Source organism: Dermacentor silvarum, unplaced genomic scaffold, assembly GCF_013339745.2.
Source record: "Dermacentor silvarum isolate Dsil-2018 unplaced genomic scaffold, BIME_Dsil_1.4 Seq601, whole genome shotgun sequence".
Taxonomy (NCBI): domain Eukaryota; kingdom Metazoa; phylum Arthropoda; class Arachnida; order Ixodida; family Ixodidae; genus Dermacentor; species Dermacentor silvarum.
This window is the reverse complement of record NW_023606500.1, coordinates 40,449-45,700: the sequence shown is the minus strand read 5'-3', so window position 1 is coordinate 45,700 and position 5,252 is coordinate 40,449.

Sequence of the window (5,252 nt, the reverse complement as noted above, 5' to 3'; positions counted from 1 at the left end):
CATCCTTCCCCTTGTTACGTATGCGTACAATAGCGCCACTCAGTCTACCACCATGGATCTCAGTTCACTCAGTTCACCATGGATCTCAGACACGTCCACGGGCCGGAAAATGCCGCCGCTGATGCACTCTCACGCATCGATGCCTTGTCGACCCAGCCATTACACTGCAAGGGACATTCGTCAACTATGCTTTATCTCTGAGTTCACCGTGGATCTCACACACGTCCACGAGCCAGAAAATGCCGCCGCTGATGCACTCTCATGCATCGATGCCTTGTCGACCCCGCCATTACACTGCAAGGGACATTCGTCAACTATGCTTTATCTCTGAGTTCACCATGGATCTCAGACACGTCCACAGGCCGGAAAATGCCGCCGCTGATACACTCTCACGCATCGATGCCTTGTCGACCCAGCCATTACACTGCAAGGGACATTCGTCAACTATGCTTTATCTCCGAGTTCACCGTGGATCTCAGACACGTCCACGAGCCGGAAAATGCCGCCGCTGATGCATTCTCACCCATCGATGCCTTGTCGACCCAGCCATTACACTGCAAGGGACATTCGTCAACTATGCTTTATCTCTGAGTTCACCGTGGATCTCAGACACGTCCACGACCCGGAAAATGCCGCCGCTGATGCACTCTCACGCATCGATGCCTTGTCGACCCAGCCATTACACTGCAAGAGACATTCGTCAACTATGCTTTATCTCTGAGTTCACCGTGGATCTCAGACACGTCCACGACCCGGAAAATGCCGCCGCTGATGCACTCTCACGCATCGATGCCTTGTCGACCCAGCCATTACACTGCAAGGGACATTCGTCAACTATGCTTTATCTCTGAGTTCACCGTGGATCTCAGACACGTCCACGAGCCGGAAAATGCCGCCGCTGATTCACTCTCACGCATCGATGCCTTGTCGACCCAGCCATTACACTGCAAGGGACATTCGTCAATTATGCTTTATCTCTGAGTTCACCGTGGATCTCAGACACGTCCACGAGCCGGAAAATGCCGCCGCTGATGCACTCTCACGCATCGATGCCTTGTCGACCCAGCCATTACACTGCAAGGGACATTCGTCAACAATGCTTTATCTCTGAGTTCACCGTGGGTCTCAGACACGTCCACGAGCCGGAAAATGCCGCCGCTGATGCACTCTCACGCATCGATGCCTTGTCGACCCAACCATTACACTGCAAGGGACATTCATCAACTATGCTTTATCTCTGAGTTCACCGTGGATCTCAGACACGTCCAGGAGCCGGAAAATACCGCCGCTGATGCACTCTCACGCATCGATGCCTTGTCGACCCAGCCATTACACTGCAAGGGACATTCGTCAACTATGCTTTGTCTCTGAGTTCACCGTGGATCTCGGACACGTCCACGAGCCGGAAAATGCCGCCGCTCATGCACTCTCACGCATCGATGCCTTGTCGACCCAGCCATTACACTGCAAGGGACATTCGTCAACAATGCTTTATCTCTGAGTTCACCGTGGGTCTCAGACACGTCCACGAGCCGGAAAATGCCGCCGCTGATGCACTCTCACGCATCGATGCCTTGTCGACCCAACCATTACACTGCAAGGGACATTCGTCAACTATGCTTTATCTCTGAGTTCACCGTGGATCTCGGACACGTCCACGAGCCGGAAAATGCCGCCGCTGATGCACTCTCACGCATCGATGCCTTGTCGACCCAGTCACCACTAGACATGGAAGAGCTAGCAGCTGCCCAGAGCAACGATCCTGAGCTCCATAGTCATCGCTCTTCATCCACGTCTCTATCTTTCATGGAGTGCCTGCTTCTATTTTCTACCTCATTAATAACGTGCGAAACGTTATTGACCGAGTGTTCGTTGCTCCTGGGGCTGTCGATGATTCCGGGGTGATCTTGCGCAAAACGTGGCCGAGGTCAACAGGAGGTCAAGCGCATCCACCGTGCTACTGTTGCTTTAAGATGTTAACTATCATAATTACTCTTGTACAGGAGGTCCCGATACAGTCTTTGACTATGGGACCCCCTTCTGTATACTAAATACTTGTAATACGTCCAAACCTTTCATAATAAATACTGATTCAGATTCTGAGTATCGAAGCATAACCTCACATCTTGCCCGAATCGAGGTAAAGCTAGGTGGGATCGCCAGCTTCGCTGTTTGCCCAGTATTCGCAGCACTAGTGTGAAGCTGCCCCTAATTTTTTTTTGTAACGCTGCCGCACGACAATGGAACACAACAGTTATAACAGGGCTAGGAACAGATACTTTGACATTGTATCATTACACTGATACAACATACAGAGGCAATAAGTATTTGAGATACCGACACAAGATTCAAGTGAATTAATTTTATCCGATCGGTGCATACTGTCCATTCGTATCTTAACGTGCTTCGTTACATTCATAAATTACTCATTATGTAAGCTCCCTACTGGGACCGATGCAAGTTTATGATATTCGTTTGCAAATTTCTTTACTCTTTCAAGCAGCCATCGTTGTTTTCGATTCTCTTGTAATAATTGCTTGTAGGAATGTTTCCGACATTCCAAGTAGTATATCGCAACTCCGCGATAGTCGATAAGGCTCTGGGTACCTCAATCGGATCAATACAGATAAGGTGCGCCTTTAGGGTTTTTTTTTTCTATGTCCCCTAAATGATCGGCACGAGGCAGTGCACTGGCGGCCAATCCTGAAGTGTGTCTCGGCCTTACTTTTGTACACTTACATAGTTTCGTACTCGTTATACGTCGTTTCTATTTACACGCCGAATATGTTGGCACGTTTTACATGTATATGGCGATGTGTTTATGAGCAAGTATTAAAAGTTTATTTTAAAGTAGGCAGACCCTACACTTAAGTCGAAAACTGTGTTAAGCAAAGCTTTCTTTGATGTTTGGACAAATAAACGTTAAAGTAAAACTGCTGTAAGTACGACGCCCCCAAAGATGCAAGCACTTGCGGCTATGCAACTCAATTTTCAGACCCCTTATTATTTGAGCTGCAGGCTATACACGATGCGATAGAAACCGTGGCCAACTTGCGTAACACCAACGAAACCCACATCTATACTGACCGCCTCGGCGCAGTTAAGCATCTCAAACAAGTAACGAAAACATTGCATATTTATCAGCAGATACACACAATTCACAATTCTACACGTGTGAACGTTACTGTCCATTGGGTGCAGCCACGTGGTCATAACCGCAACAATGACCTCGTGAATCGTATTGCTCAATCTTTCTCGACAGCCTTACGTAACTCCTCCTCTTTCCCTTCCCTCTGACCCCCGCTTTGTTTTCTTTGCCCAAAATCCATCCTATGGCGTGACACGCGTGCCCTCATGCCCCCCGCGTGTCTGCTCCCTTCCCCACAATCTTTCTCGGGTGGAGGAAGTCTCGGTAAGACCATTGATCTGGGGATGGTACGCAGAGGTGGTCTTATGGATGGTGTTTGAGGCTTGCAGGACTTCAGCAAGAACATGGGAAAGAAATGTCTTGCCACGGTCGCTTACAAGAACACGAGGGGCACCGTGGCGCAAGATAATGGATTGCGGGGCAAACTCGGCGACCTCAGAGGCCGCACCAGAAGAAAGAGCTGCAGTCTCTGCGTAGCGAGTGAGATGGTCCACGGCGGTGAAAATCCAGCGGTGACCCACGGGTGTAAGCGGAAGGGGACCGTATAAATAGATGCCCACGAATTCAAAGGGAACGGACGGGCACGGCAATGGTTGTAAAGGGCCGGCGGGAAGAGAGGTCGAACGTTTTCGATGTTGGCATGACGCACACGAACTGACGTACTTGGCAACACTAGTAGACAGGCCAGGCCAGAAACAGCGAGTCTTAATGCGGTCGTAGGTTTTATGAAATCCTAAGTGGCCAGCAGTTGCGTCGTCGTGAAAAGCTTGTAAAATTTGCAGTCGAAGTGAACGAGAAGACCGGGACATGTTTTGAGACAACGGAGGTGTGGGCGAGCGACGTGACGAGGATATATTGACGCGAAAATAAGTTGGCACGTGGTGACACTGGCCCCTTGAGGCGAGAACGACGAAGTTCGTGGTTGCGCGCGCGCTCTCCGAGGTCCAGCCATTATTAAAGGCTGACGTGTTTTTTGCCTATCTGTTGCTGGTGAACTATTCTAGCTGCACTAGCTGGGTGAGATTTCTGAGTGCTGGGTACGGTCGATGTTAAGATCTCCGGAGCGTACCCCAGACCTACGCCCGGCGAGTAGTTCGGACGAGCTTACCTCTGTGCACGTACGTACCAGCCGGTGTCTCCAAGGACTCCAGCCACAGCATGGTCTGCTACCCGAACGAAGTAGAATGACGAACCAACCACCTCCTGCCGCTACTGCAGCATCGCACGTGGTCGTCAATCAGATCCGGACGCCGAATCATTTCCACGGGAGTGCTTCAGAGGACGCCGACGACTGGCTTGACCATTTTGACCGGGTCGCCAACGTCGACGACTGGACCCACGAGCGTAAGCTTCGCTACGTGTACTTCGCTCTTGAAGAGTCCGCTAAAATATGGTTTGAGAACCACGAGGCGACACTGACGTCATGGGAAGAATTTCGTCGGCAGTTCCTCAATGCCTTCGCCAGGGCGAACAGGAAGGAGAGGGCGGAGTTAGCACTGGAGTCGAGAATTTAAGGCCCGAATGAGCGAGTGACGGCGTACGTAGAAGACATGAATCGGCTCTTCAGACGTGCGGACCCCTCTATGACTGAAGCAAAGAAGGTGCGCCACCTAATGCGCGGCGTCAAAGAGGAAATCTTTGCTGGCCTCATTCGAAATCCGCCGACGACAGTGGCAGAGTTCCACGATGAAGCCACCACCATGGAAAAGGCCCTTCAACAGCGGGCCAGGCAATACAACCGCGACGCCGTGATTTCAAGGGAGATCTCTGCCGTTACCCTCGGCAACGACGTCGGCGCCTTGCGAGAACTCATCAGGGCTTTCATCAAGGAGGAACTGCAGAATATACAGACAACCGCTGCCTCTGTGGGACAACTTTCCATTGCGGTAATGGTGCGCGCCGAGGTCCGACAGGCCGTCCATGTTCCTGAACAGTACGAGGCACCACAGCAGAGACCGCGTCCTAAAATGAGTTACGCAGAAGCAGTACGCCGTCCACCACCCTCAAGCGCGTATAGCATGGTACACCCCGCTCAGCAATTGGACGTTAGCTTCAGGCCTCGAAGCACACCGCACATCGCTGAAGCAAGAACTAGGAAGAGCGA